This window comes from Pinus tabuliformis, chromosome 4_2 (assembly GCF_031772625.1).
Source record: "Pinus tabuliformis cultivar Carrire ecotype Pingquan chromosome 4_2, CPIR1, whole genome shotgun sequence".
Taxonomy (NCBI): Eukaryota; Viridiplantae; Streptophyta; class Pinopsida; order Pinales; family Pinaceae; genus Pinus; species Pinus tabuliformis.
In genome coordinates this window covers 1046717137-1046733995 of record NC_142304.1, presented here as the reverse complement: position 1 = coordinate 1046733995, position 16859 = coordinate 1046717137, and the positions used below count along the sequence as shown (strand labels likewise).

The 16859-nt window shown below is 36.3% G+C and overlaps 1 pseudogene; it reads left to right on the top strand.

Moving 5' to 3' along the window:
• Nucleotides 1–11560: 11560 nt before the first annotated feature.
• Nucleotides 11561–12067, top strand: LOC149173204 (17.1 kDa class II heat shock protein-like; annotated as a pseudogene).
• Nucleotides 12068–16859: the final 4792 nt, after the last annotated feature.

The following is a 16859-nucleotide window of genomic DNA, read 5'->3' as shown; positions in this document are numbered from 1 at the left end:
CTATGTAAAAGGCATGCTTTTCTATGGGATAGGGATTGAGAGGGCTTATATATTATTTATAAAAAGGAAATAATGGGATGCTCTGAGTTAGTTGATCCCGGAGACATTGTCATATTGAAAACTCTCTCTGTGCATCTGAATTTATGATTCTCTGTTAACTGGAATTTGTATATGCTTATTTACTTCTGAACCCTTGTTAATGGTGATTCGGCTCAGTTCTACCTATTGGTATTTGCTTTAAGCTTGTTAATGTGTTTTCCTCTATACTGGCATGCAAGGTTTCCATTATAAACATTGTTAAGCTTCCAAGCGGAAACTCTGGTTAACACAAGAAAATCGTGAATTATGTAGTCAAAACAGAGTTCTAGACTTGAAGTTTTATTGCACAGAGACTATACCCTCATCGGGTCCGAAACCTTTATCGCATTTCTGAGTGGGAGCAGAACAAAGCTGAACCATTGGAACACCGAATTCCGATAGCGCGACACTGCCAGAGTCAAAACGTTATAGGGAGGCTTTAATAACATATCGGGTATGTGATTATTATCGCATCACAAGTTCGGAGTGGAGGAGCCTTGTATTGGGAGCACTGGAATCGCCGATTGTGATCTCCAATAACACTACGTGTTATCGCATTGGAGAAAGGAACATTGGAAGGACCAATGGTGACCACAGATAGTGTTAATTGCGTTAAACACATTTCTTGAATTTAAAGCGCCGATAGTTAATTCTTTAGAATTAACAATATAGTGATAATAAGGCGTCGATAGTGTATTTCTGTTCCTTTGGAACGAAAGCCCTCCACCTGTGTGTATAGTGTTTTTAATGCATTTCCTTTGTTTTAAAGCAACGATAGTCTATAACTATAATTCCTATGGGATTATAGTTCTGATAGAGGAAAAACAGGCCTGTGATATGTTTTGCGCCGATAACGAAGGTTGGAGTGTATCAGAGGAAAACTCATGAAGCTGTCAATAGATGACTGATACACCTGTTGAAGCAGAAATAGGAATTCAGCTAGAAATTGAAGAAATTATATCAGGCTTCGGTCATTTGACCATATCGCCTGCACCCAGGCCACCAATTTATATGGATGATTTTACACCTTATGGTTGTGATCTTCAAGAAGCTCTATCTAACCTAGGCAAAGTACTACACAAGTGCATTGAAATGAACCTGTTTCTCAGTCCTAAAAAATGTGAGTTCTTAATGACTGCAGGGACCGTGCCAGGTCATTCAATACCTGAGCAAGGACTACAGGTGGACCCAAACAAAATAGTCATCATCCAAAGGGTCCCACCTCCTCAAAAGTAGAGAGATGTCAAAAGTTTCCTAGGGCTAGCTGGATACTACCGAAGGTTCATAAAGGACTTCAGCAAGTTGGCCTTTCCTTTATTTGGTTTGTTGGCCAAGGAGGTTGAGTTTATATGGTCAAAAAGATGTCAAGAGGCCTTAGGCATCCTAAAGGATAAGTTAACCACTGCACCAATTTCTCGAGGCCCAAACTAGGCCCTCCCCTTTCATATTCATGTTGATGCTACACACAAAGCCATAGGAGCAGCCCTAGGTCAGATAGATGAAAAAATTCCTTATGATATCTATTTTATCAGTAAGAACTTATCAAAGGCTTAAATAAATTATACAGTGACTAAAAACGAACTCTTGGTTGTTGTGCATTCATTAAAAAAATTCACGCATTACATTACTGGCTATCAAACATTTGTGCATACTGACCATGCTACAATCAAATATTTAATGAACAAACTAGATGTGAATGCTCGAATTATAAGATAGTTACTTTTATTACACCAATTTGATCTATAAGCCTGGCAAGGAAAATGTTGTTGCAGACTTTTTATCTAGGGTAAATTTGCCTGCACCTGAAGAAGGAATGGTGGATGACCAGTTACCGGATGAGCACTTATTTTCTATTTCAGTTCTCTCTCCATGGTTTGTTGATATAGCAAACTATTTCGTATCAACACAATTCCCACCAAACTTGTCCTCCAAGGAAAAAAGAATGATAGTCACGAAAAACGCTCCCTTCACTTGGATTGGGATCTTTTCAAACTTGGCCTAGATCAAATCTTGACAAGGTGTGTCGGGGAAGACGAAGACTTTGGCATCCTTCTGACTTGTCATGATGGGCCTTGTGGAGGTCACTTTGCAACAAAGAGGACATCATTCAAAGTGTTACAAGTAGGCTATTATTGGCCCACTCTTCGATAGGATGTGAGAAAATACACTAGTTAGTGTGATTGGTGCCAGAGGATGTGAAGGCCTACTCCAAGTGATAAAATACCTTTGCAGCCACAAGTGACTTTCGAGCCATTTGACAAGTGGGGCATGGACTTCATTGGGCCCATTGAGCCTCCTTCAAAGAAAAAAGAGTACATTATTGTGTGCATTTTTTATTTGACTAAGTGGGATGAAACCAAGACAATTAAGGCAGCAACAAAAGAGAAGGTGGCTGAGTTCCTAAGGGAGAATGTATTCTACAAATTTGGGTGCCCTAGAGAGCTGGTCATAGACCAAGGCAGCCAGTTTACCTCCAACATGATTGAAGACTTCCTCAGCCATCACAAGATCAAGCATAGGACCTCCACTCCCTATCATACACAAGCTAATGGGCAAGTGGAGGTGACCAACAGAGCACTGGAGGGCATCTTAACCAAGATGGTGAGTAGCAGTAGGAAGGATTGGGTAGAAAGACTAGTTGAGGCCACTTGGGCCTATAATACCACATGGAACACCACCACTGGATTCACACCCTATGAGTTGTTCTATGGGAAAAAGGGCTTGACGTCCATTGAATTTGAATTTAACACATTAACGATGGCAGCCCAACTAGATTTGGATCTCAACAATGCACAAAAAGAGAGATTGTTCCAATTGAATGGATTGGATGAATTCAAAATGTAGGTCCTCCTACATACAGAGGTATTTCAACCTCATAGGAAGATATGGCATGATAAAAATATCTGGGAGAAGCAATTTCAGGAAGGCGATTGGGCATTGTTATATGATTCTAGGTATAAAGACTTCAAGGGCAAGTTAAGGACAAGATGGCTTGGACCTTATGTTGTAGAAAGATGACATGATAATGGTTTAGTGCAAATCAGAACCATAGATGAAAAAGCCATTCCTTTGCTTGTTAATTGATACCGATTGAAAATTTACAAGATACCTTTAACAAAATAAGAGTTCACTGATTATATCAATAATACAGTGATGATAGTGGAGAAAGTTCTAGCTCCTCCCTCATCAAATCACTGAGAAAAAGAGAAAAAAGAATAAGGGACTTAGGTGAAAACCTCCATGAGGCACCTGAGTCCCATCATTGGGTTGAAAACCTCTTGAGGCAGCCCAGTGATGAAAAAAAAAACAAAGAAAAAAATAGATAATAAGAAGATCCCTGGGTGAAAACCTTTCTTGAGGCGCCCGAGGAAAACAACTAGGGTGAAAACCTCTCTCAGAAAGCCTAGTTGTTTTTCAAAAAAAAAAATTGTCATGAAATTTCCATTTGTAGGCAGGTGAGAAGGACATTCAAGGAGAAAAAGAGGATCCCAAGGAGACCCCTGCCACTCACTTATTCATTTTTTCACTCCTTACCATGCATCCCTCCATCATTTTTGTCATTTTTCCACTCTATTACTTTGGCTTATACAAATATTGTGTTTTCTACAAGATCCCCTGTATTCCTACAGGATCACCTAAGAACCTACAAGATGATCCTGTAGGAATTATAGTGACCCAAAAATCATACAAGAATCAATCCGAAGGAAAATGATGGACTTGTTAGGTCCCTAAAATTCACCCTATTCATGATCTAGCACCTCACCTCATCTGTTATCATCATCCCTATAATCACCATTTAAAAATGATCAAGTTCAACAATTTCTTTCCAGTCTTCAAAGAGAAAAAAGGGAAACAGAGAGGAGTAAAGAGCATCACCTGAGTATACTTTACTCTCCACACTGCCACTCCTTCTTTCCATCCATGTCACCATCCTCATAGCCACAACAAGCAAAACGATTAAATGATTCTAAGGGAGAAGCAGCTATAGGACATCTTGTAGGAAATCATGTAGCAGCCTATCCCACAGAATATTAATCACACCAGCAACAAGTCTTCACCATGATGATCCAAGAGCTTCAAAGTAGCAGCATCAGATCTTCAACCATGGATACTTGCAAAAATAGAGAAGCCATTTGCAAACAATAAGAGGAGGAAGAAGAATGGCATGCAACAAATATACACATCAGCATCTCTGTTCTTCAACAACTACAACATAGCATTAAAACCACTGGTAAATATCTCACTCACTCTATCATATGCATCATGTAGTAAAAAATTGTAAGTGTTATGAGATAGTTGGTTTATAAGTGAAAAGGTGGCCAATTAACTTGGCCACCTTCGTTTAGTGAGCACATGCACACCTGGGTGTCCTCTCACACGTGGCTACAATCAACTCAAAGACAGAGAAGGAGTAGGACAAAAAGCGGTTAAAATACGGATTTACAAGGTGGGAGTTGATTATGAGGAGTGGGAAATGATGAGGTGGTATGAGGTGGTAGTGGGGACCAATGGTCCAAAAATGGCAACATACCTTTGCTTCCAGCACACCACCTCACCCCGAATCACCATAAGAGGAAATAAAACATCATTTCCATGAATTCATGCATTTCACCTCCTCAAAACTCCCTCACTCAATTCACTCTCATAACCCAGGAAACCCACCGAAAGAAAAGATACATCATTTACTACACAGGAATTCCTACAGGAGCATGCACAAGAATTCCTATAGGATACAGAGACTGTCTACAGGATACACAGAGACCGTTTTACAAGATTGGCAGAGAAGAATTCAGAAGGGATATCATGGGAGTTGGCCACTACAACTAGTCTAAAGATATAGGCTCTAAAATTACATTCCCCTTTACAATTAAATGAACCAAGGATACTCTCAATCTGAGTAAATTTAGCAACTGTGTGAAGGGAATTAAATACACAATCATCTTTTTTTTGCTCCTGCATTTGAAAAATTATTTCAACATTCTCATTTTCTCCTCAAGCTTCACTAGCAAGATGACACGAGGGTTTAATAGAAGAGAGCCCACAAACACTATGAGAATCCAACAACATCCCCAAGTGCTTGAAATCTTCACACGACATAATTGGATGGGTTTTTTTGAAAAATTCAGAGGGTATGATGATGAGGTGGCTCAAGAATTTTCTCTCTCCCTCACTCCACACACCAAAATCCATGCCACTATTGTAATAAGGGGCCTCACTATAGATCTCACCCCTGAGCTCATCAGCAGAGTCACCACACTTCCCCTAGGAATACCATGGAGAAAAGAAGACAAAGGAGATAGCCAAGTTGCGCAAAGAAAATTATTTTTATAAGGTGAGGAACCCACTGAGGACAAAAATGGAGTAAGGAGGGAAAGTCTTCCATATCCATTGAATGAGGTAGGCTACCAACTAATCAAATACATCTCATGTGAGGGTAGGTATAGTGTTATCTATGGCTATCATTTTAGGATCCTTGAAGAATTAAGGTTTGGGGTAGAAACACCCCCTCATCAAAGGCTTAACATACCATATTTCTTTCTTAAATCACTGATAGATTCAAGCATCAATGTGAAGGAGGGGAATTCCCAACAATTAGCTCACCATGGGTTGATTAGGATCCTCATTGAACATGCCCTCCAAAACCTTAGAACACCTATAACATGGTAAGTTTTCACAGACATGCCAGTAGAGGATGACATCAAAGCTCTCACTTATGGTGTTAGTCCTACTATTAGTGAAGAGGAAGTAAAACATGAAGAGTAAGATACAGAAGGAGATGAGGATGAGATGGATGAAGGAGTTGACAAAGAGGAACATGATGAGGATGAAGAAGAAGAGGAAGAAGAGAAGGAGGATGATGAAGAAACAAAGGAGGAAATTAAGGAGGAAACTGATAGAGATGATGAATATCTATAAGAAGAAGATAGGAAAGATAGAGAGAAAGAAGGCAATAGAACAGAGGGGATAGAACATAAGTAGGAGTCATATAGGGTGTCTCCAAAGGCCACTGAGTGAAAGGCAATAGCTTCCCTCACTTCTCTTATCACCCCAATCAAGCAAGAAGGAAAAAGGAAGAGGTAGACCCCACTATATTTTAGGACAAGAAAGAGCACAATAATAAGACAAGGGAAGCCACAAACATGAACCAAAATTCCTATTGATATTAAAGATTCCCCTACACAAAAAAACAAAATGCCTTCCCCTAAGTCCCTTATCACCTATGTGAGGAGGCCTACTGCTAGATCAACTTCCTCAAAGGGTAAGGAAATCTTACAGGATCCACAACAGAATCTACAAGAAGCAAAACCAGTCATACAGGATACTCTGTTGAATCTATAGGAGGCACAAAAATTGGTAAGGAAGGTAGGGGAGTAGAAAGAAGCTAAAGAGGAGGAACCAAAGACAAAAGAACCCAGCCCCCAACCTAATCTAGACTCCTATTACCAGTTTATTGAAAGAGGTAGGGTCATACCTCAAAAATTTTCCATCCTAGTGTTCTTCAATCTTGAGAAGGAGAGCGCCAGAACTCACCATGTCAAAGGATGGATGTATATCGCCATGTCAAAGGGGGTGGAATACATTGGGCACATGGAAAAGAAACTCAAAGAAATGGGCAGAGAGCTAAGTGGCTTGAGGGATAGAGAAGCTCTAATGAGAAATCAACTAGAGACAGAAAATGCATGGCTGAGGCGACACCTACAGGAGAGAGAGAACCAATTAGCATGTATGGCCAACCTCTCCTTGGAGGCAATCCATTGTAGGATTCTAGCTAAATCGTATGCTCTCTACCTCAAAGAACAATGGCTGCAGTTTCATATTAAGACACTAGAATAGAGGGGAACCATAACATTTCAGGACTGCATGTAGTTTATTGATCTTTGTAATCAAAGTACACTAGAGGGTAGGGCCAAACTAGCTGATTTCTATTTGCACAAAATGGCCCTCATAGACATGAATGTATGGGACCCTAATGCCAAGCTAGGAGATCTACAATTAATGGTTTTTGCATCATGGATGAACCATGAAGATTCAAGAGCTGTAGAAATGAAAAGTATATTGACAAGAGAGTAAAGTGAACATATTTTGATAAGAGCTAAACAACCAAATCCCATGGCCCTCTTCAGTACCCGTAATTTTATTGCAAATGATCCTCAGCTAGCACCTAGATATCTTTCTACCCAAGAGCAAGAAATTTCACATTTTGAGGACATGTTTAGGCTGCTAGGGGATGATAGTATACATACTTTCCTGAGGAGATGGAACACACTACCATACAACTTAAAGATAAAAGAATATCACTCCCCTCAAAGGTTGAGAGAGGCACTGAACATGACACATATGTATAAACAATACGCAAAGGTTGAAGGTCAATTGGATAGGCCTAAAACTCAGTCCACCACTACTCTTAGGAATGCTAGAAGGGAGAAAAGAAGAAGAAGAAGAAAAGAAGCAGTGGGAAGAGGTAGAAAAGAAAGCAAGCATTTATGAACAAGAAGAGGAGACCACAGCAGAGGCATGGGATGTCAAAGAGGCTACTAGAGCCATGAAGGATATGGATATTGACTAAGTTGCTCAGAGAATGAAAAACACTTTCAATAGGGGGTGATGATGAGCCTCATCATTGGGTAATTATATGGGGTTTAATTCACCTCCTAGCTTAGTCAAACCAACTATTCTCATAACTTATTGCATACTTTTGATTATATTTTGTTTATGAGATGATTTAGAGTTGGATATTTTGCTTTGTGGTATAATGTGCATTTAATGTAGAATTAAAGGAGAAAAGCAAGAAATTTTGGCAAAGACCAAGGTCAAAACTCGAATGGGACAAGGGAGAGGGATTATAGGAGATAAATCCTCCTCATTTACTACCCTGCCATTTGAATATTCCTCCATCAACTCTGAGTGCAAACAACCAAATCATAAGGACTAGAATGAAGCCGAGCAAGTAAAAGACAAATCACCCGTTTATCTCGAGTTTGGGAGCCAACCCTCCCTAATTTTAAGGAAGTCATTGGAGACTTCAGATGTATAATTAGAGAGGCATAGGACCTTAGTAGGATTCATATTTTCATTGTAAAACTCTACTCTATTTTCAAGCTGCAAGACTTGTGAGAGTTCTTTTGATGTAATTTGTTGTTTTGGCAATAAGAATGAGCTTTGTTTTGAGCCAACACTGAGTTAACTCAGAGGGATGAAGCTCTTGGGTTAGATCTCAACCCTAGCAACCAAGGCTCCTCTTTATTGTACATGTTTTCTTAGTGTAGATTCATATCTTAGATGTTAGTTTGCTTATTAGATGCATTTCCATTACAAGTAGTGTAGATTAGATTGGTACTATGGTAGTTTGCTTCCATTTGTGCCTTCTTTCAAGTAGCAGGTTAGCAAGGGGAAAAATGATCACCACAAGGTTATTAGTAGGTGTCTCGGCCTCACTTCCTCCCTCTGGGATCATGACTTGAGGAAGGGACCCTTCAGCCACCCCAAAAACAGAGATTTCTAGTTCTTTTATGAGCTTTGGAGTTTGTTGTCTTTAATTCAGTATTTGGTTAATGTTGCAAGGCGGATCGCATTGTCATATTTTTCCATCTCCATTTCTGCAATAAGATCTCATTGATGCTTTCATTCCCTTCAACAAATTTCTTCATACATAATATAGGCAATTGATTCATGCTTTTCTAGTTTATGAAAATGTATCTTGTTGCATAGTTTTTGGAAGACACACATGTTTTATGTAGAGTAGGTGCTTCAGGTGGTGACCAAGACTTCATAACCAGCTACCACCTTCCACTTCATCCACCTTAGCCATCCCTTGTTTCACCATCACCCTCACTAGTTTTTGATCATTTTTCTTTGAAATTATCATAAACAAAATGAGCGAATCTAGCCATCCCTTATCTTGGATATTGACTCCTCAGTTCTCCTAGACCTTCTAACACTCCATTCCACCCATCACACACCTTTCCTAAGCTTCTCAACAACTCCAACACCTCACAATTAGTTCTTGGGTGTATCTTGTAGGTTTCATGTAATTCTTGCAAGATCATCATGTAGGTTTCTAGTACATCCTATAGGTTTTCTTGAAACGGCTTGTTTTGAGGCCGAATTGATGGGAAACCCCTAGGAAGTCGTAAAAGGCCTCCTAGGACCCGTCCACACCATCCAATCACTCCATAAACCTTCTAGCCACCCTTAAAAACTTTCAGTCCACCTATCACATCCATAAGAACAATTAGTTTGCATACTTGATTTTGCCTAAAAAGACCAGAAAAGTGAAAAGAGAGTTAGTTTAGTTTCTTTACTTGCACATTAGTATTTTTTGATGCTTTTTACTTCTACAGCTTAGATAGTAGCATTTTTTTATTTTTGATTTAGAACATCTGTTTAGCATAGCTTCTTAAATGCTTAGTTAGGGCATGGTGTGGTTTCACATTACATGTTGGTTTTTTCCCATTACTGCATTAGAGTAACTCTTTTAGAGTAGATTTGTCTTTTTTCCATCAAAGAATCAAGCTTCTTCTAACTCTATAGAAGTCCGGCTTGGAACCCCAGTGGTCTCTGGCCAGCCAAACAAGTGACAACAGGTAGAAGCATCACTTTTACTTATGCATACATCACTGTCACCTCCAAGTTTGTACGAACCCAAGGTTGATAAGTAAAGCTGGTAGCCCAAGAGTTACAGCATCCTTGCTGCAATACTGGCACTCATCAAATTTTTTAAGATATTCTAATAATAATTTAAAATTTTTATAATTATCTACTAAGTTGAATGGTTAGAGAATTGAACAAAGGCAAAGTGTTATGGATTGAACTGCACAATGAAATTCATTAGTCTTTATGGACATGGTATAATGGTGTGGATTGGGGCCATCATTTGCAAACACCCTTTTAGCCTCTACATTAAATCCAAATACCAATGGCGATTAGTTATATCCAAATGGGAGAAAATGAGAACTTGCAAACATAAGAATGCTTGCAATTGATTGCCTATAGTATTTGTATACCTAACTGGCTCATTGAATTCACCATTGAACCTACATACTAGCACATCAAATTGAATAATGAACCTACATCACTACACATCGAATTACAGGCAGTGATCTATGATGCAAGAGAATGACCTACAAAACTTAATATTGCAAATGGATGTGAGCGAAGAGCATGACTTGTAAAACTGACATGCAATTTCCTCTAATGAAATTTAATTGGATGAGAAATAAACAATTTTTTGTTACCAATTCAAGATAATAAAAACATTAACCTTAGTATCGGGTAGATCTCACATTAACCTTAGTAAACGTAAATGTAAACATAAATTTAAACATTTAACATGTAATATTTTAACATTTAAGATTTTTAATATAATGTTGGCCTTGTTTAGAAATCAATCTAATTATTATTATGTATAAACCCAATACAAATTTAAAATATAAAGAGGTTTATGAACACTAAACAAATAGGTATAGTAAATAAATAAAAATGTAAATAAACTGGAGGTATGGCAAATAAATAAAACCTCTTTTTAGACTTACTCCAAAGGTATGGTAAATAAATGTGAATATAAATAAACTAGAGGTATGGTAATTAAATAAGACCTCTTTTTATATTTAGTCCATAAACCTCTTTTTATTACGAAAACTCAAAAAATAAGTTTTATTTAGGTGAAGTCTATGGGCCAAATACCATTTTAATACTGTGGACTAAATACCATGGGAAAAATACTATATTTATAAAAGAGGTATGGTAAATTAATAAAAATATAGATAAACTAGAGTTATGGTAAATAAATAAAACTTTTTTTCATATTTACTCCACAGTTCGCTCAGAAATTAGGTTTTATTTAGGTGAATCCAATGGGCCAAATTATTACTAGCAATTGCACTAGTTGTTACAAGGTAAGGCAATAACATATAGCACTAATTAATTATTTCTTCACAACTTAATTAATGATTCCTTGACAACTATTGAAAGGTAGAAAAATATCAGGAAAAGGAAATGACCATGCTATAGTGAAATTATACTACAATACTGTTTCCTTGAGCATTACAAATCACGAAGCCTATGTTGAATTTAAATACCTATCATCATTTGCTACCTTCGAAATTAGAGGTCGTTTTGGCATATTTCCTACTCATTTATTCTTGATCACTTCCTAAATCACACATCGTTTTAGTGCAATTCCTCCATCTTTATTCTTGATCATGTAATATACCTACTGAAACTCATGTAATTAAATAATTATTTAACTGGTTTACCTTTGGAATCAAGAAGTAGTTATGGAACGACTTGTAACTACCATTTCCGGTTCGAGAAGCACATCTAGAGCCCTCGACGCTTCTAGAACAGGAAAATAAAAGCCTCTATGTATTTTCTCTGAGTCTCTACCCTCCTCATGGAGTTCCGAAGGGCAATTTGTAATCATTCTTGGGAAGCGTCTGTTCAACCGATATTATTCGTCAAATTCGAGCTAGATATTTGAAGAATGGCAATGGATCCTTTGTTGAGCACTATGAAACAACTGCTTGGCATGTCAGACAAGCTAGAAAAGCTCCTCAATGCTCCGACCCGCTCTTATGTGCGCAACTCGAAGGCCATGGCTTCCACTCCTCTGGATGTTAAAGAATACCCAAACTCATACGTTATTTTTTATAATAGACATGTCGTGCCTCAAATCCAATGACATCAAGGTTCAATTTGAAGATGAGAATGTTATGAACATCAGTTGCAAGCGAAAGAAGAATGAAAAGGAGGAAGAAGCGGAGTTGAAATACATTCGCATGGAGCGTAGGGTGGGAAATTCACGAGAAAATTCACTTTGCCTGCTGATTGCAATGTAGAGGCCATTTCTGCTGCCTATCAAGATGGGGTGCCCATTGTTATAGTTCCCAAGCTTCCTCTGCTAGAGTTGAAGAAAACTAAGACTATTGAAAGGCACAGTGTTTTTCTCTTCAAGAGATTATCCAAATATATTACACCAACAGATAAGTAACTACGTTTTTTATAGAGAAGAATAAGTTGTTTTTTGGATTGTTGGAAAATATCATGTTTTTGTGTTTTGCAGATTGATTATTTTATATGTTTTCTTGGGAAAGAAAATATTTTAATGCATGTAGTTAAAGATTGATTATTTTATATGTTTTCTTGGTAATGAAAATATTTTAATACATGTAGTTAAAGATTGATTAGTTTATATGTTTTCTTGGTAAAGAGAATATATTAATGCATGCAGTATAAGATTGATTATTTTATATGTTTTCTTGGTAAAGGAAATACATTAATGCATGTAGTTATTAATAACTACCTTATGTGTGACTAATCTTCTTGTTTTTATATAACAATACAAATACCTTTTATCTAAGAAAAGATATGAAGTATACTCTTTTTTTATCCAAGTTATTTTCTTGGAAGTGAATATTTATCCAAGTTATTTTCTTGGGAGTGAATATAAATTAAAGACGGTAATTTGTGAAATATTCTCATGGGTAAGAAAGTTCTTTTGAAGAAGAATACTTAGCTATGAGAAATATAATAACCTTTGCGTAGATGAAATGCAAAGAGATAATATAAGTCATAGGAATCTTCTTTGGAAAGAGTATGTATTTCTCGTGCGTGAAAGATAAGTTAATTGCGTTAATTCCTTTACAAGAGTTTGCAAAAGTTACATGTTTTGGTGAGTAAAAAAGTAAAGGATTTGGTTATTGCATATTGGGTAGTTTGGTTTATTTGCATGGTTTAATGCATAAATGGTTACAGTTATTATTATCCTAGTTCTTATGCGCAAAAGAAAGGTTGATTATGATACCTTGTTGAAAACAAATGCATGAGGACTTTGTTATGATACTTTCATGGAAACAAATGTATAATAACTTTGTACATAAATGTTAGAGAAACTATGTTGGGTTCTTGAATAATAACTATGTGAAAATAACACATGTGCAAAAGCATAGAAAAAATAGTTTATTACATGTACGAAGATATAACTATGCTATTATATATTTAAAAGAGAAACATGGATTTGTAGAACTATTGGGTTGGATCTTTTAAAGAGAAATATGCATTAGTGTGAATAAGAATTGTGGAAGGTAAAACAAGTATTTACTTGAATAAATGTACTAGTTATTTATTATGACATGCTTGATAATTATTGGTGCACAACGTTGTTAGAAGAAGCTTATTGTGATATATATTTACAACGCATGCACATGAGTATATGTTAAAAGATCACTTTTAGAGACTGATTATTGATTGATTAATATTGTATCTAATCTTATTGCCAAAGCTTGTTGACGACAGCAATAACATGAAATGATGGCAGTTTGTGTCAAAGAAAAATGATGTTTAACATTGTGGTAGGTAAAGAACTAACAGCCAATGCTCATGAGTACAAGTTTTAGAATTGTACGTTGATAGAACAATCATGCCACAAGGATGTAGAGAGTGGTGATATGTAGGTAAAGGGTTTCATGGAAAATGTAATAGCTTTTAGCTAGTTATGTGACATTTTAATGATATTTCATTGTAATATTTTATAACAAGGGATAAGGGATGGAATCCCTTATAAGCCATTGAATGAGGGGTGAAAACCCTCACGAGCATTTAATAATAAGATTAAACGTTTGTTGGTTTTCACTCTACGAGGTTTCCAGGGTATATCGGTGTTCAACGTGTTCAATGATGTGATTGCTTATTGTGTCAGTTTGATAATATTGAATCCTTGATGATGATGATTCCTTATTTGATGTGATAATCATAATGTCAAGTATGTGATTAATTAATATGGTTAAGGAAATCACAAAATGGATGCAAAGTTCATGAGATAGTTTATGTTAATATACTACAACAGTAGTTGTCAATGGTTATGCAACTTATTGTCCTCTATTGCAATTTACTAATGAACATTATATCTAATGGTTAATGAGGAATGTGGAGTTGTGATTTGGATAATTACTTGTCGGTAATTTGTATAAAAAATTCAAACTTCCTACTTTTACATGTGAGGTTACTGGGGTATGTTACAAGTGGTATTAGAGCTAAAGGTTGCAGCATTGGCGCCTTTGGGAATTGGTAAGCGGAGAAGAAATTGAGGAATTCCACTAGTGGAAATTAACTCAGGTATGAGTTTAACAATCTACATATTGATTTATGTAGTACACTACTTTTGACATGATATGTGTGATTCATGTTTATAACCGCTTTGAGTAGTAAGTAATAAAGTTTGCTGCAAAACTATGTTCATGACATTGGATTCTTGATGAGGAAAAAAGACAATAAAACTTTTGTCACACTTAAGAACAATATTGAACACTCATTACACCTATGAACAATATTGAACACTCATTAAGGAAAGTGATAACCAACTACCAAATCTTGCTTTGCAAATGTGGCAATACTAATGATACATTTAATGAACATGATTGAAGTTACAATGAACTAACTTTAATCAGTCAATGCATGAATGTAAAATACATGGAATGTCCTTGAATATGACGATATAGTGTTTTGAAAGACATTGTAAGAACCCCTTTAGACTTCGAAAATAAACAATGAGTCGAGTAATGGGACTTGACTATAATAACTAATTTTTTATTAAGTCTTTTCATGGATGCATTAAGATGGTTGGTAGTTGTGATTGGTTAGTGTTGTATGACTAACTAATAGAACTTATATGCATTAATTGAATTTGATTTAAGATTATTACAATTCGTAAACAAGTGATTATGGTAGTTACTTCATGTATCGGTCTGTTGATGACAATACACTATGGGAAATTGGAAATGTTTAGATTGTTAACTCAACTATTGTTGACATTTACACAGTAATGAATATTTGCATATACTTTTATGCATGACAATATTGTATGCATGAAAACTAAAATGAATTGGAAAGTCAATACTTGTTAAATGATGCATATTTATAACTAACGTTGCTGATGGGATTAGGTCGTGGTAGCTTAATGGCAACAAGAAAACTCGTCACATAAAATGTTGCAATGGAAACTGCAATCATAAATGAGAAATTATAATGTTATATGATATGCATGATTGTGTTACTTGGAAAATCGAAATGAATACGAAATGTATGTTTCTTATCAATATAGATATTGTGGACCCATGTTAAGTGTAAATGCATGGTGTACATGGATGTTTCTTTTGTTAATCGTAATGTGCATATGTTTTACTATGTAAATTACTTTGGGTAAGAGTGGTAAAAGAGAAATTTAACATGTCAAACAGTCGTGGATAGATGTGAAAGGCTAGAATGCCTTGGGTTGATGGCTATTACCTTCCCAGAGGGGTTGATGGTACTTGCCTACCTAGATTTCCTCTCCCTTGAGATAAATGATCTTAGTAAGGGAAAAGAGTTTGCCAAGATGTTGAAGAGGGTAAAAAGCCTGAGGCAACTTTATTGATTTGGAGCCCGTTGGAGGAGGCCCAAAATTCCTCATAGACGGGACGCTATCAGAGGAAGAGGTAAGACACTGCCAAGAGGAATCTTATATTGGACCCTATGTGATCATTGGAATTCTTGAGCTGGTTAGCCAATGGAATTCCATGTTAGACCTTGTAAGGTCTCTGTCAAAGAAATTGTCTGGATGCAAAAATGACTTCATCTGGTTGTGGAAACTAGTTCCCATGGGTTGAGAAGATCCTTCTTCTTCCATTATGGTTCTCATAGGAGAACACATTAATCAATTAGTTATGTGTTGTATTAAAATTGAATTTTACATATAGTTGTGTAAAATATGTTACGCACATTTAACGTGAAAGGAGATTAGTGTTTAGTAAGGAATTATAGGAATTTTAGTTCCTTTATTTTATTACCAATCCCGTGAATGCCATAATAGGGGTAAGACAATTTTCACTTGGTGAAGTTATTGACTATTTTGATGATTAGAGAGCTAGGTGCTCTTTGGGTACTTTTAGAAGTACTGTGTGGATGTGTTTAGTGGGAACTAAGACAATGTGCATGCGGTGCATTGATTTATCATTTTGATGATTAGAGTGTTAGAGCTCTCTAAGTACTTGTAAAAGTACTGTGATTTAAATATCACTTGACATTGCATAATTGATTGATAGTTAAAAGTATTTCATTAAAAATGTTGTAACTAATGTGATTGAATTTGTTAGTCATACATTACAGGTTACTTACCATGGAGTGTTGATGGGTTGTCCAATCACTATTGTGAAGTGCTTGCATAAAAGTTACCATGACTTGTAAAAGTAATTGGTAAAAAAGGGTAAGTTAGTATAGAAATTTTGTTTTGTTTCTATATAATTGAATAGTGGCTAAGCTATGGAAAGTAGAAATTGCTTAGTTTTGTAGTTATAAATTCTTATGAATATAGATAATAATTATTTCTTTTTCTTATGGGTATTCCTTGGAAACAGAATCCTTCATTTTGAAGGGAAAGGATCTCGTTTTCACTTGTTTGGATCCTTTATAATGAGAAGAAATTAAGTCCCAATAATAGATGAACACCGAGGATGGTGTTCTCTTTAAGGTGGGGAGTATGTAATATACCTACTGAAACTCATGTAATTAAATAATTCTTTAACTCGTTGATGTTTGGAATCAAGAAGTAGTTATGGAACGACTTGTAACTACCATTTTCAGTTCTAGAAGCACGTCTAGAGCCCTCGATGCTTCCAGAACAGGGGAAAAAAACCTCTATGTATTTTCTCCAAGTCTCTGCCCTCCTCATGGATTTTTGAAGGGAAATTTGTAATCATTCTTGGGAAGCATCTGTTCAACTGATATTGTTCGTCAAATTCGAGCTAGAT